Source organism: Ambystoma mexicanum, chromosome 5q (assembly GCF_040938575.1).
Source record: "Ambystoma mexicanum isolate Mex_15411 chromosome 5q, UKY_AmexF1_1, whole genome shotgun sequence".
Lineage (NCBI taxonomy): Eukaryota > Metazoa > Chordata > Amphibia > Caudata > Ambystomatidae > Ambystoma > Ambystoma mexicanum.
Window position 1 is genome coordinate 1,052,678,469 of NC_090933.1, and position 27,493 is coordinate 1,052,705,961.

The 27,493-nt window shown below is 48.9% G+C and overlaps 1 protein-coding gene across 2 annotated transcripts in view; it reads right to left on the reverse strand.

Annotated features, from left to right (window-relative positions):
• The window catches only part of TAF2 (TATA-box binding protein associated factor 2), a 2,148,555-nt gene that overhangs the window by 1,136,065 nt on the left and 984,997 nt on the right, over positions 1 to 27,493 (reverse strand). The gene's annotated exons all lie outside the window — the stretch shown is intronic.

A 27,493-nucleotide genomic window follows, 5' to 3' on the forward strand; every position in this document is an offset into this window, starting at 1 on the left:
CCAGCCTGGGCAGCATCACCTTTCACTCCTCACCTCTGGCATACTTCGTCTCCTGCAGGAAAAGTACATCCACCCCCGACCTTCTAAATTCCCTTAGTACCATGGACCTTTTTGTGGGGGAATTAAGCCCTTTGACATTGAACGAGCAGATTCTTGTGTGAACACCCTCTGTATTATTGGTAGCCACGGCCATCACCTGTCTACAAGTTGTCGCGCATATATTCGGGACTTTATCAAATCCGTGCTAACTTCAGGGTTGCAAAGATCAGCTCTCACATAGTCACGTAGCACTGTATACCCACCCCCCCTTCCAACCCACCACCCCAACTTCCCCCATCGCCCCTGTGCGGCGTCCGATCCAGCTGGGTTAACCTCACCCAGTCAGCTACGGACCACCAGTGGGAACCATACCTTGTTAGTCCGTTAACTTAAAACTTCTAGTAAACAATGAGCCTCTGGCGTCCCTCCTCCCACCTTACCCCGATTCACAACATACATTATCCCTTAATATTCTTACTTTACAGCATTATTGTCAGCTGTGACCATCATCAGTTTGTTTCGGACTTCACGTGGGAGGTCCGTGGTCTCAGGTAGGATCACTAAGTAACCCTGTGGGCCGGAGCTACTTTAACGACTTTAGTGTCTCGTAGAGAGTCCAATGTTCCCTATCCGAAGAGGCATTCATCCGCCTCCATTTTCAGGACCCTGGAATTTTCCGTCGCCTCGGGCCTTTGATCCTCCATTCTCTGTCTCTATTCCTACTGTCCTCAGGAACTGAGGGACCTTCTTGTTCGCCAAGCAAGTCCGTGATGCAGCCGTTAATGTCTCTCTAAGTTTTCAATTTTATCGTGGTCCCTTCCCATTCCAAAGTCAACAAAAAAGGGTAACCCCACCGATATCTTATCGCTTTGTCCTTCAATGATTTAGTCAGTGGGAGGCATTTCCTTCTCATAGCTAGGGTGTGGGAGGAGATGTCCTGATAAATGGAGATACTGGCCGTATCCATGAGGATCTGGGTGGCATTCCTAGCTTTTTCCAAGATGCGAGCCTTATCCGCATATTTATGGAAGCATGCTAATATCGTCCTAGGTCCTCCCGCTGCGCCTCCAGCACGATGAATGCAATCCAGTCTAGGCTCATCTACAGAGTCATCGGCAAACAGTAGTTTCAAGATTGTATGTAGGGTTCCCTTTAGATATGGTTCCGTTTCTCTTCCTTTCTCCGGAACACCAAAAATGTGAATGTTATTGCGTTGTGCACGATTTTCAAGGTCGTCAACCTTTAGCCGGAATTATTCTTCCCTCATCTCAATATCCGCGAGTCTGGCATCCATTTGTGTTTCAAGCGTAGATAAGGAAGTCTGATTGTGCTCTACCTCCTCAAGCCTTTCCTCCATTTTGTCGATCTTCCTGCTTATGTCCGCCCACATACTCTTTATTTCGGAAAGCAGGTCTGCAACATCGGACTTAGTTGAGGCAGCCTCAGGCCCCGAGGACACCATCTCGATGAAGGGAGGGGGAGCATTGGAAACACGTTGTGGGGAAAACGTATAGGACGCAAGTTTTTCTTTAGTGGTCATAGGCTCAGAGTGCAAGGTACTTGAGACTTTGGCGCTCTAAATGGTGTAAGGGAGTGTCGCAATGTCTGAAACACTGTTGTGCTCCACTTATAGGGGGATCGTCGTTTATCACACTGCTTCTTCGGAGAAATATGTTTGGGTGCCTCCAGACTGATTCCAGGAATAAGGGCCCCTGAATGTAGGACGATCACTGAGATGTGGCGGTCATGGCGATCGAGAGGAGGGGCGATAGTCTATTCAGGTTTCAAGTTGTTATGAGTTCAGGAAGAGCAGTGGAAAGTATTAGCGGGTTGGGGTGGCTTTCCTAGCTCGTGTGCTGTAGTTCCTCCAGATCACTGTATTGCCTTGGTGATCACCGATTCACACCGTTGTCTCTAGCCCAACGTTCGAGAGCCACCGGAGCGGTGCACTTCTATACAGAGTGTGGTTGTGTACACTTCCTCACTTATTCTTCATTCCAGTGTGGTGAGGGGGCGGGGATCTGCGTGCCCCCTTCTCACCAGAGCCGATGGGTATACCGGCAGACAAGAACCTGGTCTGGAGAATGGTTACTGAGCATTGAGGGGCTAGACGTGCACTTCTTGGGTGGTACTTTCCGTGGGGTGTGTGGGATCACTTGTTTGGGTTATCAGTTGGATTCATATAAGACTGGGACTCCCTTCCACCCTGGCGGTATTTTCTGTTAGCGTGCTACGGCACACCTTGTGTGGCGAGGGTCGCTGCAGCGATGTAAGGGATGTAAGTGAGCAACCGCTCTGGCCACGGTGCAGAGCTCAGCCCGAGTTCGTATACAGCTGGGTATCTGTTTCCTCTTCCCACCAGGTGGGCTTGTTGACATTTGTGGTATAGCGCACTCTAATGTTGCAGGGACCTCTGTGGGGCTGTCAACGTGCAGCACCTTGTGTTGTAATAAAGCGTCTCACTTGCGTCTGTACTCCTGTGGACGTGTGATCGTCTTACACCCAGGCGGCACAGCCGGGTTGTGCAACGAGGCTTCGAGTAAGCTCTGGGTCTTTAGAAGACGGTTGTCGCCAAAGCCGTTAATAAAAATCAATGGTGGGCGGAGGTAGGCGGCATTCACTTACCGGGTGTATTTAGATGCTGTGTTGGAGCCGCCGTTCGAGTACGTAGTGTTGTGCCCGCAGTCCAGTGTAGTCCCTCGGCTGTCTGCTCCCTCTGTGGCACAGCTGGGTCTATGGGCAGCACGTAATGCACCCTCACTGGAGCTGCAGGACCGTATAGGGGGGGGGTCCTCTTCTCGACGGTGGGGGCAGCAGTTCCTCAGCATCTGTTCTCTGGGTACAGAAGGACCCGACTTGCTTACGACCTGAGCAATTCCTCGTTCGCGCCAGAAAGGAGTTCCAGAGCCGCCAAGGGTGCGCCAGTCTCTGCAGCTCCGGTATCCTCTCTGTTTATGGCAGAACTGCTTCGCTTCACTTGGCAATGGCTGTGGGTAATTGGTATAGCCGGACCTCACATATATCTAAGTTTTCCGCACAGAGGACGGCTTTCAAGATTGCTCCGTAGCTCGAAGCCGGCTCCAGTATAAGTTTTGTTTTCGTTAGGATGTTACTGTAACGTCATCACCATCTCTCGACTGTTTCGAAGGCTTCCTCTAGCCGATTTCCTCTGGGATTTCTTTCTGCGTGGGGGGTGGTGGGGGTGGGGAGGACCTTCACACACCTCCAAGTCCCTTTTTTACCCGTAGGGGTTGCGGGGAGTGGGTCCAGAAGCCGGCGAGGCATGTTTTAACATATATTTCTGAGTGGAGTTAAAGGGTTTAACATCCAAAGAGAAATGTTCAAATACCTTATAAGAGAGCAGTTTTTTTCTGATGTTAATCCAGTCATTTACAAATAACATCTTTCTTTTTTACCTTAGCTGGATAACTCTCTAATTCTTTAAGCAAAACTGCTCACTCATTCAACATGGCCAAAAAAGAATTCACTCAGGCCTTAAGGGGCACACAGTTACCGAGATTATACAGTGCGTTCAGTTGGACAAATAAGGTTGAGGCCGGTGGAAACATAACGGATTGTAGGAGCAAAATTATTCTCCAATAGACTTTAGCCTCTGATGATGTAATACCCAAAATGTATCTGAGCGCGGGAAACGGAGTGCCCGTTGGAAGGGAGAGAAGTCGTCTCCAGATGAAGTACTTCCTCTTGGCCAATTCCAAACCGACCTCGGCTCCAAAAGTCAGCCTTGGAACAAGCACCTGGTTATACATTTTAAGTGCCGGCAATAATGAAAAACTACCATATTTTCTATCCAGTACACAAAGTAGCGCGGTCGCTGAAATAGCATCGAGCCTCAAGGCCTGGTTAGCCAAAGACACTGACAGATTAGCTTGAATGAAAACACCAAGATACCTAAACTCACTGACCACCTCCAACTTCTTCTTACCGTCTATATAGTAACCAAAATTCAGCCTGCCCGACAAAATCTTTCTGCGATTAATAACCAATACTTTAGACTTGGTCAACCTGATGTCAAGCCCAAGTTCCCTGAAAAAAATCATATGCCCGCACTAGAGATTTCTGAAGGCCTATTGCTGTATAATCGAGTTATACGAGATAATCGGCATACAGAAGATGGTGAATTTTGACATGTCCCAGCCTTTGAGGATTAACATCAGTACCTGCTAGTACTACCCTAATTCCAAGGATATATAAATTAAATAAAAAGGGAGCTAATACACACCCATGGCGCAAGCCGCGGTCTACAGAGACTCACCCCGAATACATGCTCTTTTTGTCCAGCCTTACCTCGATGTCTTTATGCAAAGTTCCAGCATTAGGGCTAAGTCCTACCGACAGCCCCAGGACCCAAGCACACCCCCTAACCTAGCTCGATCAACACAAACGCCTTAGAAATATGGAAAAAAGAAAGAAACAAGGTTTGATTGGACTTAAACTGCTGATTCTTCAACAGTTGTATCACAAGGCAATTCAGACCTGCACTCGTTCCCTTGCAAAAGCCTGATTGATTAGAGTCCAGTTTATCGGCATCAACAGCCCATCTCTCGAGTGCATGCAATAAAAAGCTGGAAAAGATCTTGTAGGAAGCATCCAACAGGGAGATGGGGCGGTAATTCCCCGGCTCCGCCCTATCACACTACTGACTACTACAATAGCCTCCTTCCAAGTCAAGGGGCACCTGGCCCGCCCAACCACCTTGCCAAACAATTGGAACACCACCTCAGCCCATAATCATGGTGCTGATTTTAATGTTAAATTGTAAAGGCCATCAGGTCCATTCGAAGACTTAGCCCTCCTAACTGCCAGTTGAATCCCAACAAGATCAATATCTAACAGCTGCCAAGCCTCTGTAATTAAAAAAAAAACCATGCTCCCGTACACACAGACCGCTGGGCAACTAACAGCAGCATACAGGTTACTAAACTAAAATAAAGCTCCCATAGATGGCTAGGGATAGGCTAATGCTGCAACGAGGATTGCACTTTCCTCCCTCGTATCAATCCCCAGAAATATGCTTTATCTCTAAAAGGCAAGGCTGATAACATTTCCTCTGCGTCTTTTAGTACTAACAAAGCACAATGACCATTCACCCAATTTCTATAGGCCTGCTTCAGCTGAACTATAATCGCGTGAGCACTGGGGCCCAATTTTCAAGCTTTCCTAATGTCCCCGCCCAGCTCCTTCTTCCAAGTTCAGACTTCTGCACTGAAACTAGGAGAAATGTCCAGACGGTTACTGTCCATACTTAGGCTCGTGGACGGAATCAGACCTACAAGGGCGTCCTGCATCTGTAGGGAAAAGGAATAGGGACACATATCAACAAAGACTTCCCCGAGTAGATCATGGTCAATCTGAGCATTGAAACGGGCTGCTAACTTGGGACGCCTCATTTTGAGGATTCATCTCAATGAGATCCAAAGATCTGATCTTGAAGGTCCGTTTTACTAATGCCTCCAAAGCATGGCCTCAGCAGCGAGTGATCACTACTAGTCTTGGAATCAACTCCAAAACAATTAACAATGGGAAAAATATAAGCAGAGACAAATACAAAATCCAATGCAGATTTATGAGAACCATCAGTCCAAGTATAGTTAGGAGCGGACATCACCCGAGGTATTCCTGTTTAGGGGTAAAAGATCCAAACTGTAAAAAAAAAAAAAAAAAAGACGGAATATGATACCTCGGGCTCTTGCAGATTGTGAAAGAAATCTGTTGGCCCCATGCCGATAACAATGAGCATCTAAACATTCCGAGTTAAAATCACCCATAATCAAGAAACACACATTTGGTAATAAAGAATACAAATCAAATGCATTGCTAATGGATGATAAAAAGTCTGCCAAAGGAGTCGACACAGGATTAAAATAAATATTTAAAACAATCAACACTCTTAGAACCTCTTCAGAAGGATCAAACCATGTGACTTTGCAACCCAAAATTCAGGATGTCCCATAAGCAGATTTTCGATGTTGGAGCCAGGGGAGACACATCAGGCACTGATTAAACCGCCATATGGCCTACACATTTGGACCCCTTCGTGGCGGGCTCATGCAGAACAGAAAAGCCACCCACAAGGGGAATATCTAGCATAAATGACTCTTGAATACAAATCAAATCGGCCTCTTTGTATAGATCTGGATTAGAGCGCTGATGGTAAAACCCACGCGGGTTCCAGGAGACCATTCTGGCTGGTACAATTCAACGGGGGCCCCTTTGTGTTGGGTTGTGCTCATGCAAGGAATTTATAATGTGAGACCAATCATACATCACAAGACAACTAAGCATCCAAGAACAGTCATCATTGGTTGCATTTGTGGCGGCCAAATTTACATTTATGATTAGAGGGTCTCGTGGTTTAAACTCGGGTCAGTCATCTCCTCCCTGACTAAGCCCCCTTGAGGTATCGTGAGGCCAATCCTCAGACAAGGAGTAGTCCATGTTTAACAAACATTCAGCTTCGGCCACAAGATTTTGGATGAGCTTAGAGTGAAAGGCAATTTTAACCATGTCAACACGCCTAAAATCGAGGAAGAAAACTCTGGCAATATCCTTTGAGGAGAGCGACTGTAGGCTTATTTGACCAAAATAATAAAATATATTGGTGATTCAGAGGATAGAACTCTTTGACCTTAAATGTGCATCTTAAACATAGATAGCACAGCTGATCCTCGGTTATTTGCGCCGACCCGAACGGCGGTGCCCCTTGTTTATCAGTGAATAACTCCCCCATAACCGGCAGTCTGAAGGTAGTAGCCCTCCCCCCCCCGCCACCCAGATGGTCCCTTAGGGAGCCTATCTGGCCCTGTAAGCAAGACTCCAAAGCCAGGTGGCTGCAACAGGTACTTTCTCCTTTCTTCCATTGTTAGAAATTTAACAGGTCCCCCAGACAATGGCTGGGAGATTAACCTAGACAGCTCAAAAGAGGGGGCAGTCAGCTGCTCATCAAAACAGGGTACATGCGAGTACCAGAAACCCTTACCCTCTTCCCCACCCACTAACAAAGGCTGCACCAAAGGCCCATCCTCCTGCAGTGAAAAGGGGTGAAGGGACTCATCAAATTCGATTGAGTAGGTGAACAGAGAGGAAGCATTCAACCTTTCAGCGGCTGCTACTACAGTTTTAGGTTTAAGGTATGCTGTAATCAGTGATTTTTTTATTCACCTCACGATCAGTAGTACAAGGTTGACCGCCAGCCGCCTCCTGATTCTGAGAGTTCGCTTTACCTTGTTTACGCTTACCCACCACCTTAGGGGCAGAAGCGCGTGACCAGGAGGTTGAAGGTACTAAAAGCCCATTAGAAGAATCCAAGTCGTCAGAGAAGTCTTCGGTCTGAGCCTTGATTGATTGCAAAAATTTAAGAGAACCTTTACTGTTTAAGGGGGCACCAAACTAGATAACATTCTTGGCTTTCTTTTTCCTTTTGCGGACAATTTCACTGACTCGCCAACAGTAGCTAGCTTAAAAGAAGAAATTACCCACCCACCCCCTCCAACTAGGGCGGCAATGGGATGTTACTTAAAGGCATAGATTCAATAACCTTGCATGATGGACTCTGCGTGCTGATAACCTCCACCATGTCCACATTAGGTGGCTCCCCCAATATTACAGGAGCCAGAGAAGTTTGGGCAGCAACAGAAGCCAAATTAGAAACAGTCTGAGCACCCCCAATCAAAGAGTTCTTACAAATAGCACCAGGGGCACTCAAAGCCAAAATAAATATTTCAAGGATGACCGCACTTCTATTAGTTCATACATATTTACATCATGAACTTGGTACACAGTATCTAAAATCCTTGACAGAACAGGAAAGGAAAAGCGTCAACCATTGGCTCACGTCTCATAGTTATTCGTTCTTTAGGATCATAAGCCGGCCTCTTATCAAAAGAGGGTGATGAGCAGTGTATTGAGGTAGGGCCGGGCTGGTTAAAAAAGTTATTGGCATCAGAGAGGATTGGAGAGCCATGGCAAATCGTAGGAAAAACATTGCCTTCAACCAAGTGGGGCGCAGGCTAGAGATGGGGAGCCTTGATGAGCTGAATCTCATCCATACCTTTTCTAGGTAAAAAGGAGTTTAATGGGTTTGGCTGCACTGAGCATCCTCCCAAGGATAGGTGCTCTCTTTTTGCAAGTTCAGACGAGATGACCAGAATGGATACGTCCGAGACAAAGTTCTAGTAGATGCGATCTAGTAGATTCTCCGGATCCGCATGGGTTAATGACAGTGACCCGTCAGCACTCTTTTGCCTGGTAATATTTCCCACATTCACAGACAGCCTACGTGGGGTAGCTACAATAGGGGAGTTTGCAGCAGGCAGAGACTGGCTCCCGGCAGACATTTTAGCCCCCCCCCCTCCTTATGCATCTTTAGTAAGACCTGGTGGGGGGACATTTGCTGATCTAAGTTTGAAGCGCCATCCCGCACAAGTGCCTCCATAGTCTCTGGATTGCACCCAGTAAGCTTGCCGCTGCGTAGGCCCGGCCTAGTATACAAAAAGCAGCAAGTGGCGATAGTAAATTTGGCTGTCGCTGTACACAGTACCTTCTGTTCACAGAGCCTATCAGTCAAGCTGGAATCAGGACTGCTATGCGAGTGTGCAGGTTAGCGTCCTTCGGCGGACCATAGCACACCAATTTACGCTCCATTTGACCGCTCCGCTTTCCGCGGTCGAATGAGGACTAAAAGGCAGAAGCAGTGGATTCACATAGAAAAGACAACTCCAATAATAGAAGTGGAGAAAATCTTCCAGCAGACCACTTGACGCTCTTGACCGCTCCCATTACAGCACCTCAAGCAGCCATTATAGAACCTCAAGCTGTGGTGGCTCACTTTGTTATGGATTTGCAACTAAAGATATAGTAGGAAATAAGGTAGTGCTAATAGGTTGGGAAGGCAAGGGTTTGGTAGAGGTTTTATTGGCTGCACAGCACTTCCATGAAACGTTTCAAAGACAGAAAGAAACAACAGAAGCAAAACTTTTGGTGTTGCAGATACAGAGTTTACAACCTTTCCAGGGAAGTGGAGGGCTTCAACCCACAGCAGGAGGGCGAGGAAAGGGCAGGGGGAGAGGAGATCCGCAGTCACATGAAACAGGGCAAATTGCTGAGAGGTATTACACAAACACATACAGTGATCAGTGCAATTACTGCCAAGAGAAATTATTAGGTCCCAGCCTCAACCGACACCACTCCAGACCGATGGTTAGGATTACCAACGGGTCTCCAAACTTGTTGCACCAGTCATACCGATTGATTCTACTGCCCTGTATGTTCATTGTGTTCTTGCTGGTCAAGATTTCATGTTTGGTTGACACAGGAGAATCACACGCCACACTAAAAGCCTCGAGTTTACATGAATGATGCATTCTGTGAAATTGTTAAAGCTGTAGGTATAGGGGGTATGCCAATAGCCCATTCTGTTTCTACCCTGCTTGTGGTCATGATGGGCCCAATTTCTGACCAACCTGCATTCATGCTGAATCCCTTTTCTCCCATGAATTTGCTTGGATTAGGTTTATTGTGTAAGCTAAATTGCTCCATTTACTGTTCCCTGATGACGTATACCTTGACACCCCAGTTCACAGAGAGCATGAGGTACTGGCAGTATTACAGGAAATTACACATTCGAACACTGCAGACCTGGTCATCACTCCCTGCTTGCAACAGGGATTGTTGGACCGACTTTCAGCAAAATATTTGGTCAACCTATGCAAATGATGCTGGTTTCATGGTCAATGTTGAGACTGTCAAAAGGACTCTAAATCCTGCCAAGCCCATGCCATGTGTACCTCAGTATCCTATTTCCCAACAGACGGTCGAAGGCATTTGCCCCGTAATATAATCGCTACTTCAACAAGGAATAATTGTACCAACTCTTAGTCCCTGCACTAATCTGATTTTGCCCACAAAGAAGCCAGGTTAAGAGGTGTGTTGTTTTATTCAGGACCTGTGTGTAGTTCATGCAGTCGTGCTACCAGCTTTTGCCGTACCTAATCCGGCTACCATGCTGTTATGCTTTCCCAACTCAGCCAAGTACTTCACTGTTGTAGATCTATAGTCAGCATTTTTCTCCATACCTATAGCTTGTGAACGCCAAGATCAGTTTGCATTTACCCATAAATCCACACAGTATACGTTCATTCGTCTTCCAATGGGATAAGTAGAGAGCTTTATCATATTCTCCCAAATTGTAAAGAGCGATCCTGACTTAGTTTGGTTCCCAGGAGGGTCGATGCTGGAGCAGTTTGTCTACGATCTGCTCCTATCCTGCCCCTCCCTGGAAGCATGTGAGGAAGATTATCTCATTTTGTTGACCGTGCTTGCTGAAAAGGGTCACAAGGCATCTAAAGACAAGTTACAGTTATGTCTGCCCTGTTTGCGATACCTGCGCCATGAGATTTCAGCCGGTGGGACCCAAAATCGGATTACAGTGATCCAGAAAGTCCCCAAGCCCCAGACAAGAAAGCAGATGAGCGGGTTCCTTGGGATGGTCAGTTAATGCAGAGAGTGGGTTCCGGGATATGTATCCATAATTAAGCCCCTTCAAAACCTCACGCATGATAACCAACCCCTGCCCCACCAAGCCCCTTCCTTGTCTCAGGAAGCAGAATATTACTTTGTCATTAATAAGCAAGAACTCACAACGGCTCTGCTATTAGGTTTGCTGTAAGCCCCTTCTTCTTTATTGCGACAAGCACACCGGGTTCTTTCACAGTGTGTTGGCTCAGACAGTGACAAGCACCAGCCCGTATCCTACCACAGCGTAGCCTTAGATCCAGTAGCTGCAGGACTCCCAGCTTGTCTGTGAGCTGTCACTGCTGCTGCTTTGTTGATAGAAAAGACTGACTCAGTAGTGCAAGGTCGCCCTGTCCCTATTGCAGTTCCCCATGCTGTGTTGTCATTACTCCTTAAAGGAAAGACACAGCATGTGTCAAATTCCTGTGTCACTTGATATTAAAGGTTGCTAATTTCTGCTGCTAGTGTAACTTTGAACCGATGTTCAGTCCTGAACCCTGCTTCTTTGCTGCCAAACCAGCAGGACGGGGAACCGCATGACTGTCAGGTTGATGCTCATGTCCCTCCACCCACTGCGCTGATATGTCATATGTGCCCCTGTTAAGCGCAATCTGATTCTATTTGTTGATGGCTTGTGTATCTGTGTCTGAGAAACTGGGGAATTGGTCTCTGATTCTTCTTTATGTACCCCCCACATGCTGTCTTAGAAGCATATTGATTACCAATGGCTAGATCGGCACAGGTCGCTGAACTTGTGGCTCCCACCATTGCCTGTATCCTGGCCCATATAGATCAGCCACAATCTATAGCGATTCCAAGGAATGCTCATGGGGTTGTCCACGACTTCGGAGTCCTTTGGAAGCAGTGTGGGTATTGAACATCCACAGGCACGCCAATATTGAATGGAAAATATCTGTCAGACTTATTGAATGCATTGTTACTTCCCGCAGCTGCCACTATTGTTAAATGTAAAGGGCATGATCGATCTCAGTCATTTAAAACCCAAGGACACTAGCAGATGGTGCAGCTCGTTCAGTGGTGGTAAACATGCCCCTGACTCCTTATGATATTCTTGTTTGTGTTGCAGTCCACAGTCATTGATCGCCCCACTTTCCTGCTTGGCAATCCTCCAAGACCAAGCCCCTGAAGCCAAAAAGGTGACCTGGACCCAGCGATACTGTAAATGGGAATATACTCCCTATCGCATTCCCCAGATGGCTGCCTGGTGGCATCCAAGCTACTCCTCCCCTACTTGGTTTGTGAAGCCCACAGCTTAGCCCATTCAAGTTCTAGAATGACCTTACGGAATCGAGATTGGGTGGCCCCTGGTTTAGCCTCTAAGGCTCAAGGTTATTGTGAGAACTGTGTTAGGTGTTTGAGACCATGGCAGACTCTTTCTTCACTGCTACAGCTGATCGACGACTACACAAATTTTTTCCCTGCTCGCACCTTCATCTGCAACCTGCTGGGGTAAGCCTGGTAACAATTGGAATGTGCACATCGGTACAGTAACTCTTTGCAATTTCTGCTTTTAAATTGGTCTAATTTAATTTTGCACGTGGAGGATCTCTTCCGATCGCACTTGAGCGTGTTTTTGCTTATTTCTGTCTACTTTTATGCCACTGCCTCGGCACCTTGCAGCCTTGCATAATTGTTTTTCCCCCTTCCAACATGGCCTTATCACTTTCCATCTGATCCGACTGCCTTGGACTGGTCCAGCTCCCCCCTCCCATTGGTTGCACTCAGCGTTTAAGCCAATCACAGCAACCACAAGGTGGGAGCTGGCCAGAACACCCAAGGCCCACAACAAAGGCCCCTGTCCGCTACCATTAGGCTACCTGGAATTCTCTTCACCCCTGCACATGAGCCTCCATGATGCTGCTACAATACTCTTCAAAGAAATCTGGACTATCGTGACATTGACCTAACTATGGGTCAGTTCCCTCCTCCTGGTCTCATTCCTACACTCTCTTGACTTCTCTTCTTTCTCTGCTGTAAGAAGTTGTTCAAAAAGGATATCTTGGCCTCCAACCCTGGTCTCCCTATCGCCGACACCTATGCCAGCGCTTCCTCCAGACAGACCCTCACCGACATACTCTTTGCCGTTCCTTCTCCAGATCTATGGACTCTTCATATGATCTCTGTGCCCTCTCCTTTCTTCTCCTCTCCCATTAATGGTGGCACCCGCTGGGAAGCCCACATGGCCCTCTTTGAACTCCTTTAACATCATCATTAATGTCTACCTAAATGGCACCGTCATGGTCCAAGGGCCTCAGGCCAATCTCCTCCTCTTTGAAAGGCGTTTGCCTCGCCTCATCAATTTCTTCTCATCTCCCGCTGTCCCCTCCGCCCCACGCCCCCTTGCTCTCTCTTCCCTCCTTTTGTGCCCCCCTCGGGCTCCTTCACCTCTGCAGGGCGTACCTCTGATTTGTACCCCTCCCCAGAAGGCCTTTTTTGGCTGGCAAGCTTCTTCATCTTGCCACTCTCAATTCTCGCTCTGCTGTCAAACACTCCTCTGACATCTGCCACCTCCTGGAAGAACTTGACCTCGATGTCCTCGACCTCACCGAGACATGGTTCACAGCAGCTCTGTCACAATCTTTGTCACTCTCATCCCAGACGGCTACAAAAACCTCCCTGCACCCAGATTCACCCGCTCTGGTGTAGCCCCGATCTTCTCTGAGTGGATTCCTGCCTCAATCATTTCCACGCAGACTTACTCCTCTTTCAAATGCCTTGTCTACAGGCTTTCTCTCTCTCCTGGACACTCTCTTAGTGTGACTACTATCTATCAGCCTCCGGGTCAGATCATCTAATTTCTCTCTGAGTGGGCGGACCTTTCCTGCTCCCTCCTGGCCTCAACCACTCAACTCCTCCCTTCTTGGTGACCTCAATATCCATCTCGACTTTCCCTGTTCCTTCTCTGCTCCTCTGGGACATCTGCGATTCTCTTTCCCTTTCAATCCTCATCTGTGGCCCGACTGACTCTGCAGGGCACATGGTTGATGTTTTGATCTCCTCAGACCTCCCCTCTCCCCTCTCCATCCCTCTGACCACTCCTCTGTCCTGGAGCAATCGCTCCCTCATCTCCTCTCATCTCATCTTTCCCTCTCTGCCCCCCCCAGGCCAAGCCTACCCCAACACTGCCACCTACCTTCTTGAACATCCGTCCCATGAAGCGTGTGTCACTAGAGACTTTCGCCACCACCTTCTCTCCCCAGCGTCCGCCTCTGGCTGACTCGCAGCCTCACACAGCCCTTTCCATGCTCTACTCTTCTATTCTATCTCTGATACTCTTGATGCTCTTTCGCCTGTCATGAGGATCCATTTGAAGCTCAAAGCCAAGTGCAATGCTTGGTACGACTCTGACCGAGCTACCCTTAAATGCAAGTGCAGGGTGGCTGAGAGGAAATGAAGGGCTTCTTGTTCATCCTCTGACAAACTGGCCTGCCGCCTGCTCCAAAGGCAATACCGACTCTCCATGATAAGAAGAGAGCCCACATCCAAGCCCGTGTCTCTGTGGCATCTAACAACTCAGCCAATCTCTTCAAAATCTGCCTGTAGCTGGCCAACCCTGCTGCAGTCTCTACCTCTAATGTCACCAGTCCTTTGCACGGCCCTTGCCTCTCACTTCATCTCAACAACCCAGGACATCCTGTCCACCCTCTGGTCCCCTCCCCCTCTTCTCCCTTCTCCTCCTGTTAACTCTGGCCCTCCTGCAGCCGCCCCCCCACACCCTCTTGCTCGTCCTTTCCTCTTTTCTCCCCTGACAAGGTCTCTAGACAAGTCTGATTAAAGAAAGTTGTCAAAACAGGTTTTTCCCTGTTCCTCCAAAACTACCAAGGACCACATTGACACCGTTGCTCCTGTCTGCAACCTCTCCTTCGCCTCTTGAGCCTTCCCCCTCCCCTCTGAAGCACTCGCTTATACACAATCTTCTCAAGAAATCCACAGCCAACCCTTCTTGCCTGGCAAACTACCGCCCGATCTCCATCACTGCTTTTCTGGGCAGACTCCTGGAAAAGCTGGCCATCTCGCAGCTTAACCTTCACTCTGATTATGTTGGTTGTGTCCATGACCATAAGTCTGGCTTTAGAGCTGCCAGAAGCACAGAAACTGCTCTCCTGAACATCCATGAAGATCTACTCTCCAACCTCGACTCTAACATCCCATCTGTCCTCATCCTACTCGATCTCCCTTCGACACGGTCAACCACAGCATCCTGCTCAACCGTCTACGTGACAAACGGGGTACCACTGATCAGGCTCTGGCCTGGCCGACTTCTTTCCTCTCTGATCGACACTCCCAGGTCCAACTTGGGTCCTTCCTTTCCTCTATTGATATTGATAAGGGAGAACAAAAACAACAATTTTATTAGGCCCAGTGACATTGAGAATGCTCAAGTGCATGGTAGAGGGAGAGGGGTAAGTGCAAGGGAAGGGGGGAAGAGGTAGAAAGAGCTGAGCAAAAATAAGTAAATAAGACATGAATAGATAAATAACAAAGGCAACAAACAGTGGTAGTGCAGCCAGCAAGTGGCAAGTGCCAGGAATAAGGCAACGGACAGGGGGTGTCTGAATAATTGTAGAAAAACAAAAGGCGGGGGAACCTTTTGGGTTACAGATACTGACGCCAGTGCAAGGGATTGCCCGGAAACACTCCAGGTGGGTGGCAGGGTGAGTAGGTACCTGGGCCCTAAAGACAGAGGGAGACCAGGTGCACGATGCCAATACAGAACAGATCAACAGGGGAGAGGAGGCGAGAAGGCAGAAGCAAAGAGGAAGGTCTTGAGGTGCTTTCGGAACCAGAGGTGGTTCTCCTCAGGTTTTAGATGTGGCAGGGAGGCTGTTCCCAGCTGAAGACAGATCTACCCACCGCTAGTTTCTGAGAAAAACGGCTGACCCTGAGGGAGTTAGAGGGGGAGAAGCGAAGGGCTCATGTAGGAAGGTATTTGCGGAGTGACAGCAAAGTTATTTTGGACCCATGCCCCAGAAAGCCTTGTGGACGATGCAGAGGGTCTTGAATTTAATCCTTGCAGCCACTGGGGGCCAGTGAAGAGATTTCAGGGCTGCAGAGATATGATTCCAGGACTTGAGGCCAGGGACAAGTCTTGCCGTCCTGTTCTGGATAAGTTGCAAAGGGCGGAGAGTAGAGGAAGGTAGATTTAGAAAGAGGCTGCTGCAATAGTCCAACCTTGAGAGAACCAGGGGTCGAGAGCCAGAAAGCTTCTGGGGGAAGGAGAGGAAAGGCAGAATACCTCTGAGGAGGTGCAGCTCCCCACCTGCATGAACTTTATACTTATTGTTCAGTGATAGTAGATGTATTCTATTGGGGTGTAGAAGCATATCCATGTAGTGAGGCAGATGCCGTAACAGTGGCTATAAACCTGTTGGCAGAGTTCGTACAACAAATTGGATTGCCCCTCAGTATAGACAGGGACTGAGGCACCCATTTTACTGGTCAAGTCATTAAGAAAGTGTGCAAAGCTCTAGGAATAGCTCAACAGTTCCATTGCGCTCATCATCCGCAGTCCAGCACTCATTTAGAACGCTGCAATGGGGATCTTAAGTAAAGTGTGTAAAGAAGAGGCGTTGAAATGGCCCCAAGCCATGCCCCTGGCTGTTTGCATGCACAATATTCCCCAGCGTAAACACAAACTGTCTGCAAATGAAATCCACATAGGTCGTCCCATGAGAATGAGAACTGCACCCCTAGTAGTCACCCACATGCAAAGTTTGCCTTTAGGGAATGATTCTTTCCTCCAATATTGTTGCATGTTGATTAAAACAGTCGATGTCTCCACGTTCAGGTCTGTGAAGCCCTGACTGAACCAGCTACTGAGCCCTGTCACGCTTTACAGCCAAGAGACTAGGTCCTGATGAAGATCCATCAGTGGATGTCTGCGCTCCAGCCAAGGTGATGTGGACTGCTCAAGGTCCTCCTAACCAGGCACACTGCAATTAAAAGTAATGGGATCCCGGGCTGGATTCATGCAGCACATTGTCGCAAGATCAGCACCCCAGACGACAACTCCACCTCTGCTTCGACCGATGTTTCTCAGCTTGGCTCTGGTCCCACTGCGACCACAGACGACTCCACCAGTGACGCAGCTGGTCATTTGCCGATGTAAGACCCTTCCAGCGCTGCAGGAACAGAACCGCCAGTACGAGAGGACAGGGTTGCAACCCTTGTTCATGCAGTATGCTCATGTGCTGAACCAGGACACACAACTCCTGAAGCTCTTCCACATAGTGAGGTCCCTGTCGGAGGTATTACTAAGGCTTCTTCATCAGTCGGTCAAAGCCCAGAGAGAAACAACCCTGATTCAGACCTCACTTCTAGTGTACCACCATCAGTGTATGACCCCCCTGGACATCACAACGCAGCTCCCAAAAGGTACTGAGAACCAGTAGCTCTGATCAAAGTGGAACATGGCAAGGTCCCTTGTCACTGGATTTGTTCACTCAACGACGATAAACTCCCAGAGGTGTCAGTGCAATGGCAAATAGTAGAAGCCACCACAGTTGAATCACTGAAACTTGCAAGTTATTATCCCTGCTGTTATCACCCGACGGTCATTCTTTTTGTTAAAATGACTGTCATGTGGCTCTGGTACTTCTGAAAGCTTTAGTCTGAACTTTTACCTGGAACTTCCGATTACGAACAAAAGACAAAGGAATCCATCGCTCAGTACCTGAAGCTGTAACTTCACAGAGCCTATACAATTTCTAACTGAAAGCGCTAGCCTGGCAAGCTTTTATCACTTGTGTCCCGCACATCACCTGCCCAGATGAACTTAATAGAACTTTGTCTTAAAGCCTAGAATTGTTGCGCTGATGCCACTATCTGATTCCTGAACATTCGAGGATTGGTCCAAGTGTACACTATGTCTGTCTATATTTCTGCTATCATTGATATTGTCAGAATACTGATATATTATCATTTCACTTTGACTGCTGCTTTTCATACCACCTGTTATGACAACTATGGTCCTCCTGCACATCACTGGGTTCACAGTGAAAACACTTACCTGCACCACACCTGGCAGCATACCTGTATTTTTTTATCTTACTGACTGCTGGATCTGTGCCCATCTGCCTCACAACCTATCCTCCAAGTTCCCTATTGCACCAATCCCCTTCTTCTGGGGGGGTGGAGGGGAGGGTCTGTTTGCATCTTAAGTTTGCCACCTGGGATTCCAAGATGGCAGCTTGTTAAGGAGGAAGTGCGGCAGTGCACTCGGTCCCCCTCCAGCAGCCACCGTTTCAAGCAGCAGCATCAGCTTGCGAACGTGGTCACCCCCACTTACACTGGGAAGAGCGCCGATACCCTACTCAGCAGGATTTGGGGGGCACAAGCAACAGGGGCAATCACACGCCCGAAGCAGTCCTGGGAACGCAGTTGCAGTGAGACCTGCCAGGCGGTACCACAGACGGAGGTGCGCCGTCCCGACCACAGAGAGCAGAGTGCCATAAGGGGGCGACTGCCTGGCCCCAGAGCCCCGAAGAGGGAAGGCAGAGAACCCACGTGGCCCCCCCACACTTAGAGCGAGAGACTGACTCGCCAAAAGGAGCCCGACAGCAGTCTCAGATCAGGGATTACTGCCGACAGAGCAAAGAGGGCCAGGCAACACAGAAACACACATCCCTGAGAAGGTGAGCTTGGCAGCAGGGTGGTGAGGGACGACTGGGCGGGGAGGTGGATGGCCACCCTGAGGAAGTGAAGCACACCCGGCAGCCCCTGGGGGTTGAGGGGCGGTGCGCCGTCACAGAGCAGTTTAAACAATTGCGGGGCCATCCAAGACACGCACAAAGGGAAATGCGACACCCCCCACCACCACAATATCATTCACGGATGACACTGGTCGGACGGGGCCGCGTCTCCACCGATGGGCGGCCCAGTATCCCAGCAGAGCAGTGAGGAGGGGGGAGAAGAAGTCACCGCGGGGGCTGCTACCCCGATAATTGTGTTGGAACTGGACGTCCCTTGTCCACCCGGGTGGACACTCTGCCGGCACCTGGCAAGGAAATCTGCCAACAAGGACACACCTCCAGCACAAAACTCCCAAGAGCAACTCAGGCTCCTCAAGAGTCTCAGGGGAAACCTCTGACGCAAAAAGAGCGATCCATCATTCAGGAGAGGCTTAGACCCTTTTACATCAGTACGGCAGGTGGGGGAGGCCCTGGATGCACAGAGACACTTGCTGCCGGCCTGGGGTGCAGATACCAGGTGGCTCCTGCTGCCATAGGTGGGACCTCATCTGACCTGCTACAGGCCCCAGTGGCAGAGGCAATAGTAAAAGCTCTCACCTCCACCACATACCCACCACCCCAGGACCCGTACCCCCGCTCTGCACATCTCCACAAGATAATAACAACCAGGTTTTATCCACCGGGGGAAAGCGGGGGCCCCAGCAGGCAACACAGCAAAGGGAGATACGCCCGGACATAGCCCTGTCCCCCAAAGGGACAGAAGCGCTACTACCAACGCCAGCAAGCCCCACCGACACCGGCCCTCCAGAGGAAGATGGAACACCTCGCCCTCCTAGACATGTGGGTAGAGCTGAAGGGGACCGATCTGGGTTTCACTTTCTACTCCCACGTCCACCAAACCTTTTCCCATATCGATTATATCTGGGGATCTCCAACTCTGTTAGGCAGAATTTACATCATCCCCATCACCTTTTCGGATAACGCACCAATCCTAGTTTTAATAAACACTCGACACCCCCGGCAGGGTCTGTGGTGATGGTCATACCCGAGAGAAGCCCTGTCTGACGTGGCTCTGCGTGCGGACATAGAAAAAAAAATCAGGTAATATTTTGTACTAAATGGGGGCTCGTGGGGTGGCGGAGTCGACAATCTAGGATGCCTTCAAGGCAACTCTAAGAGGGGAACGCATAGCTTTGCATGCTCGCTGGCGAAACCAGAAGCGGGCCCTGGAGACACAACTAGAAAAAGACCTACAAGACATAATGGGGAGAATGACATGTAATCCCACGAGAGCTCTGCCTAAAGTACTCCAGCATACTAGGGGGCAACTGAACATGCTCCAAACTAAAAAGGCTGAATGGGGTCTGCCTGCACTCAAACACAAACACTACATACATGCCAACAAGGCAGACCAGCTGCTGGCAAGACAGCTCAAGCAGAAGACGGATGCCGGATTTCCATACGATCAAAGGGATAACCACCCCCCAAGGGGAGAAGGTTCATTCTACCCCCGATATCGCGGCCCAATTCTCTACCTACTACGAGAACCTCTATAGATCTGACAACCCAGATGAGGGAGCCCAATTGGACTTTCTCAGATCGATTACACTTCCCAAAATACCTAGAAAAGAAAGCATTACTTTGGAGGCAGATATCACCCAAGAGGAAGTTCTCCAAACTATCAAACATTCCAACGGGTAGAGTCCCCGGACCAGACGGGTATACCCCAGGGTTCTAAAAAGCCTACCAGCGCATCCTGGCCCCCGGATCGGCGGCCTTTGACACTGTCAACCATGCCATCCTGCTCAACCGTCTCCGTGATAACCTGGGTATCACTGCTCAGGCTCTGGCATGGCTGACCTCTTTCCTTTCCGGTCGACCCTCCCAGGTCCAAATCAGCTCCTTCCTCTCTGACATCTTTTTCTCCACCTGTGGTGTCCCCCAGGGATCCAACCTCTCTCCCTGGCTTTTCAACCAGTATCTGGCACTCCTCGCCCACCGCATCGCCACTCTCTGCCCTCACTTCCAGTGCTATGCGGACGATACCCAGCTCATTTTCAGGCTACCCTCGGCCTCCTCCTCTCCTTCCCTCATCTCCGACTGTCTGTCTGCTATCCAGGAATGGTGTGCCGCCAATGACCTCTGCCTTAACGCCAGTAAGACCGAGATTCTACTCATCGGCACACCCACTCCCTCCTTCCCTGCAGCTCTCTGGCCGGCCTCCCTTGGCCCCCTTCCCGCCCCTACCTGCAAGGCTAAAAACCTCAGGGTCATCTTCGACTCCACACTCTCCTTCTCTCCTCATATATCTGACGTCTCTAAGAAGTCACACTACCAGCTGCACCTCCTCAGAGGTATTCTTCCCTTCCTCTCCTTCCCCCAGAAGCTCACTGTCTCCCGAGCCCTGGTTCTCTCAAGGCTGGACTACTGTAACAGCCTCTATCTTAATCTGCCGGCCTCCACTCTCCGCCCTCTGCAACTTATCCAGAACAGAACTGCGAGACTTGTCCTTGGCCTCAAGCCCAGGGACCGTATCTCTCCAGGACTGAAATCTCTTCACTGGCTCCCAGTGGCTGCGAGGATTAAGTTCAAAACCCTCTGCATTGTCCACAAGGCCTTCTGGGGCCTGGGGCCTAAATACCTTCAACTCTCTCTTCCTAAATATCTTCCTTCACGAGCCCTTCGCTCATCCGTCTCCAACTCCCTCATGGTCAGCCGCTTCTCGAAGCAACGAGCTGGGGGTAGATCTCTCTCCGCAGCAGGGGCCTCCCTCTGGAACAGCCTTCCTGCCTCCCTGAAACTTGAGGAGAACCATCTCCGGTTCCGGAAGTACCTCAAAACCTTCCTCTTCGCTTCTGCCTTCTCTCTCCCTCTCCCATGCTAAACCTGCTTAACTCCCCACTGAATTCTGCACTAAACCTGCATCTGGGCCACTCTCAGCGACCTCGGTCCAGGGCCCAGCCACTCTCCTCTTGCACTGCCTCCCTGGCTCCCCCTGCACTGTGGGACTGTCACTGTATCCCTACAGCCCCCCTTCCCAGCACTTGCTCTGCACTTACCTCGCACTTGCCACCAGCTGGCCCTTTTTATTTATTATTTATTATTTTATTTTATTACGCTACTTACCTTGTATTGCACTTCCCCCCCACCTCCTCCCCCTTCACTTTCTCCTTTTCCCCTTACCACTGCACTTGCGCGATCTGAATGACACCTGGCCTAGTAGGATCGTTTGTCTGTCTTCCCCTTGTTTCCCTCCCTCCCTGCCTCGTCGCGCCTTGAAACACTTGTGTATAGGCGCGTTACAAATACCATATCATATCATATCACTCTTCAACACTTTCGCCTCCTCGGGAAGTGTCACCCCTACCATGGAGGAAGCAAAAATCCTTCTATTTCCCAAGTCAGACAAAGACCACACACAATGTGGCTAATACAGGCCAATAGCACTGATAAACATCGATGCTAAAATCTATACCATAATTCTGGCCAGAAGACTAGAGGGCCTACTACCACAACTAATCCACCTCGACTATCTGGGTTTATAAGTCAGAGACAAACTCACAAAAACATCAGGAGGGTATGCCACAAACTGGCAAAAACGTAGAAGAGAGTAACTCCGGCAGTTCTCGTCTCTAGACGCTGAGAAAGCGTTTGACAGGGTGAAGTGGATCCTTTCTCTTCAACACACTGCGAAAAACTGGGTTTGGGGCTGAAATTCATGGCCTTAAATTACAGCAACCCATCGTCTCAAATTCTGGTAAACAGGGAATTATCGTCCCAGATAAACCTATCTAGAGGTACCAAACCGGGTTGCCCCCTGTCCCTCCTCCTCTTTGCAATATGACATGCATTACTTACCGTAAAAGCATTTCTGAGGATTGTATCTGCTTAGATTCACATGCTGTGCATAGTCCGACATCCAGTGGTCACTGCAGAGTATTGCATTTTGTTTTTCGTTGTCGAAAAGGGGACGTCGACATAGGCGTGTCTGTAATACTATCCCTATAGTGACGTGCAGTGTACCCAACATCCCTCACGCGTCGAGGTCCCTCTGTTTGTATTTTTTCCTCGCCCTGAGGGAGCCTTCTTACTCATGAGTGAGTACATAAAAGAGAGAGAAAGTAGTAAGATGCCTATGTTCCTTCCATCCGAGCGGGGAGGAAGGGTGGGCGCATGTGAATCTAAGCAGATACAATCATCAGAAATGCTTTTACGGTAAGTAATGCATGTCTTCTGATGTTTGTTAATCTGCTTAGAATCATATGCTGTGCATAGACTAGCGAGCAGTACCCGGAGTTGGAGGTGGGTTGTGAGAAGGAACAGTAGAGAAAATATGTCGTAATACCGCTTGTCCCACCTGGGAATCAGATCTAGAATGGGCATCTAGACATTAGTGTTTAGTAAAGGTGTGTACAGAACTCCAGGTTGCCGCTTTGCAAATGGACTGCAGAGGGACATTTGCAATGAATGCTATGGAAGCCCCAGTGCCTCGAGTAGAATGTTCTCTTGGCTTGAAGGGTAGTTCTCTCTTAGCAAGAGTGTAACAGAGAGTGATGCATTGGACAATCCATCTAGATATAGTGGACTTTGAAACTGCATCTCCTTCTCTTCCTGCCGCCACGGAGACAAAGAACTGATTAGTCTTTCTCAGTGGTCTAGTTCTTTCCATATAAAACATGACCGCTCTGCACACATCAAGTGTGTGCAGGCTTTTTTCTCCCAAATTTGATGGGTTTTGAAAGAACATTGGTAGTTCTATAGACTGGTTGACATGGAATTTAGAAATTAATTTTGGTACAAACCTAGGATGTGTGCATAGAACCACCTTATCCTTGTGAACTGTTACAAAGGGGTCTAGTATAGAGAGCAATTGTAGTTCACTTACTCTCCTAATGGAGGTGATAGCTATTAAGAAAGTGGTTTTAAGAGTACGGTTCTTAAGTGTTGCTTTGTGCATGGGTTCGAAGGGGGAGCCCATGAGCCTGGTTAGTACCACGTTTAGGTCCCATCCGGGAGCTGGGTTAGATATAGGAGGGTGGATTCTCTTTACTCCCTCCATGAAGGCTTTAATAACTGGAACTTTCCACCATGAGACCTTATGTTAAGACGTGGTGTATGCGGAAAGTGCAGCTAGATGAACTTTAATAGAATTAAAGACTAACCCTGAGTCTAATAAGTGAGCCAGGTAAAGAACAATGTGTGGGAGAGCAGTCAACGGGGTGGATGCTCTTTCCTCTACACCAGATGACGAACCGTTTCCACTTGCTGGAGTAGCAGTAACAAGTGCTCGGTTTCCTTGCTTCCTTAAGGATGTCCATGCATCTTTGAGGGAGCTGCAAATGTCCAAATTCTATGACCTCAGGAGCTAGGTTGCTAAGTTCAGGGTCTGTGGGCATGGGTGCAGCGTTCTGCCCCTGTCCTGTGACAGCATGTTGTACGGGCAGGGTAGTTTCACCGGTGGAGACAATGACATTTCCATTAGGTGAGTGAACCAGGGTTGTCGGGCCCACATAGGGGCCACTGGTTTCATGGTAACTGGTTCCTGGTGCATCTTGTGCACTACCTTGTTGAGAAGGGGAGTCGGGGGGGGGGGGAGGGGGTGAGCGTAAACAAATTTCCTTGACCATGTTATCCAGAGACCATTCCCCTTGGAGCAGTTCTGGGGGTACCTGGAGGCGTAATCTTGGCATTGGGTGTTCTCCAGAGTTGCAAACAGATCTATTTCTGGGAAGCCCCATTGCGTGAAAACGTCGACGACGATGTCTTCTCGTAATCGCAATTCGTACTCTGTGGGTAGAGGGAAGTCTCTGCTGAGTTTGTCTGCTAGCAGATTGAGTCCCCCTGGTACATTTTGTGACAACAGGAACAGATTGTGTTTGAGAGCCCACTTCCAGATGTTTTGGGACAGCTTGGACAGTCTTTGGGCGGAGAAGTGTACAGGCCGCACAGCCGTCCTCTTTGTGGTTGAGGGGTAAGCAACGGTTACACCGCTTATGCTTATCCTTCCACGTGAATTTGCCCTTACAGCGTGGGCAAAATCTAAAATGAGTCCTCTCCATAGATGAGAATACAGTTAAAAGTGATAACGACCCCGAAGGAAAGGGGGTGAAAGAGAAAGGCATTCTTAGAAAGAAACAGAAGTGTCCCACGACCCCCACTCTCCCTACTGTATAGGCCGGCGAGGCCGGGACACGTTTTCGGCAGCGCCGATGGATCCCCTCCGTCGAAATCACCGCCGAAGCTCTTTATCGGCAGTGAACAGCTTAGCCGTCAAAGGAGGGATTAAGATTTAATGTAATTTTTAAATAAAAAAGACCAAGGGTCGAATAAATTGTATTAGCAATTTGTCTCCAACGAGCTCCGCATTAGCGCGACCAGATTCTGGGCGGAAAAAAACAATCTGAGGGACCTCGACGCGTGAGGAATGTTGGGTACACTGCACATTACTATAGGGATAGTATTCCAGACACGCCTATGTCGACGTCCCCTTTTCGACTACGACAAACAAAATGCAATACTCCGCAGTGACCACTGGATGTCGGATTATGCACAGCATGTGATTCTAAGCAGATTAACAAACATCAGAAATCTAGAGCCATTCTTAGCCTACATCCGCTTGAATGACGAGATACAGGGTATACCATTCGGGAGGACAAAATACAAAGTAACAGCTTATGCCGATGACATGCTCCTTACCCTAGGGATGCCAGACACCTCCTTGCCAGCAGTGATCAAAGATATTAAGAGATTCAGGAAGGTGGCGGGGCTGAAGGTGAATCTAGTCAAATCAGAGATTCTGAACCTGACACTGGGGGGGACAACAACACACGCCCAACAATCCTCACAATTCAGATGAGTGCACTCAAGCGTCAAAGTACTGGGAATCCACCTGACTACATCTATCCGGGGCCTTTACAGAGCTAACTACCCCTCGCAGATCGAACAACTCAGAAAGCAACTCCACACCTGGGGCCCTCTTTCAACCTCCTGGATAGGCAGAATCAATGTCCGAAAAATGACGGTCATCCCCAAACTATTGTATCTATTCCAACCCTTCTGATTGCCGTGCCGGAATCGTTCTTCCAAGCTATAAACTCATTAGCGCCTACAAATGGAAACAGAAGCCCCTAGGGTAGCGATGAGAACCCTTCAGATGCCGACCAAGAAAGGAGGGCTAGGCCTGCCGGACCTTCGCACATATTAAAAGGCCACTCAAATTAGAGTAATCAAAGACTGGCTTTCCTATGACTCTGGGAAGATATGGTGCCAGATGGACCAGGCCGTAGTGGGCGCCCCACTGGGGGAAGTCCTCTGGCTACATAAAGACGATTGCACGCCCAAGGTGCATAAATCAGGCATCACTACCTAAGCAACACTTGGACTGGCTAGCACGGGATAAACATTTCACCACCTTCCCCTCACCATGTACCCCGATCTTGGGAAACCCCCAATTCACCCCAGGCACCCCCGTGGGCGCATTCAGGAAGGGGAAAGAAGCTGGTTGTACCAAGATTGGGGATATGTTCCAAAGCCAAGACATTAAATCATTCCCCCAATGTAAGATGGAACTGGGTCTAGCTGAAGCGGATAGAATGCAGTACCTTCAACTGCATCACTGGTTAATGGGTCCCAAGATGAGGGCAGCCGTCACCAGGTCCCTAACTCCTTTCGAAACATTTCTCACAACGGTTCCTGGGGACAAGCGACTCATTTCTAGCATCTACAAAATGGGCCTCACGGCGGAATACACCCCAACCACCAAATATATGAGGGCATGGGAAGAGACACTCGGGGAACCCGTCACGGAAGAAGATTGGGAGGGACTCTGCACGGCATCCCAAAATGTACCCAAGCAACACAGATGGGGGATTTCTAGTACAAGTTAATGACCCAGTGGCACTACACTTCATCAAAACTGAAACTGATATTCCCCAACACGATGGGGATGTGTTGGCGGGACTGTGGAGAGGCAGGAGACTGGCTCCACATCTGGGAGGGGTTGCTTCAAACTGGAAGGCTATTGGAAACAAACTCCCATGGAGGGCCGAGGGAGGGGTTACTATGCATGCATACAGTAAGATGGAACCAGTGGGCAAAATCAACCAGGAAAGAACATGTGATCCTCTCACTGTCAACACTACTGGTTATAGCGCAGAAATGGAAGGCAAAGGACTCGCCAACAGTGCATAATTGGTTCTTGAAAATCTGGCACTTCACAGCACTAGAATGGATGTCCTATTCATAACAGGCAGCACAAGCAAAATTTTTAACAGACCGGGAGGAGGTGATTGAAGGACTATAGAAAGGGCTTGTGTCCGCATGCCCTCTGCATTCTGGAAATAGGGTAAAGTTCGCGCAGAGGCAATGGTCTGGATCGGTGGGGGGCAGCGGGTGTTCAGGTTCCTTTAATGCCATATGTTGTTGGTAATTTCTTTCTGCATTAACTGACAATTAATTAAAATATTTTTGTTAAAAAAAAAAGTTTGCTACCTAGTCCCAAGGCCAGAACCCTGTAGGGATACTCATTCCTACTCGGGTTTTACCAGTCCTCTGAATTTCCCCCACCCAGGCCAAGTATGCACCAGACCAGCAGCACTCCACCTTTTCTCCACGTCAACTGGTCTTGTATATTACACCAAAACAGTTCCTCTGTTCGTGGGAATTAGCAAATGTCATTATTAATAGTCCACCAATTCCAGTGTAGTGATCAATAATGACACGTTTGCCTTTAACCGAAATTTTTCATTTTCCCAATCTGGGTACATCACGTATTCCGGAACCCATTTCATTTGTGGAGACAAAGCTCATCCCGGCCGCCCATTAATTGCAGAGTGAATTGTTACATGCAGTATGTCCTGCCATCAGTGCGTCATACTCCTACCGTTCCAGATCAGCCCCGGCCCAGGAGAAGCACTGCATGGTAAGATTTTGTTGCTGTGGGTAGGATATCTCATACCAGCACTTGGGATTAAGATAAACAGACTGTCTGACTTGTCACGCTTAGGCGTCCCTCCTTGACTCTGTTATCCGAGAACAAGTAGGCATCCGCAACATGGTGCTTCAGAATCGCATTGCCTTAGACATTGTTCTAGCCTCACAATGATGCGTCTGCGCAATCGTGAACAGTGGGTGCTGTACTTTCAAACCTAGTTACGCAAGTAAATACTGCCATTGTTACCCACATTTACAGAACTGTAAGCCTCCTTTAC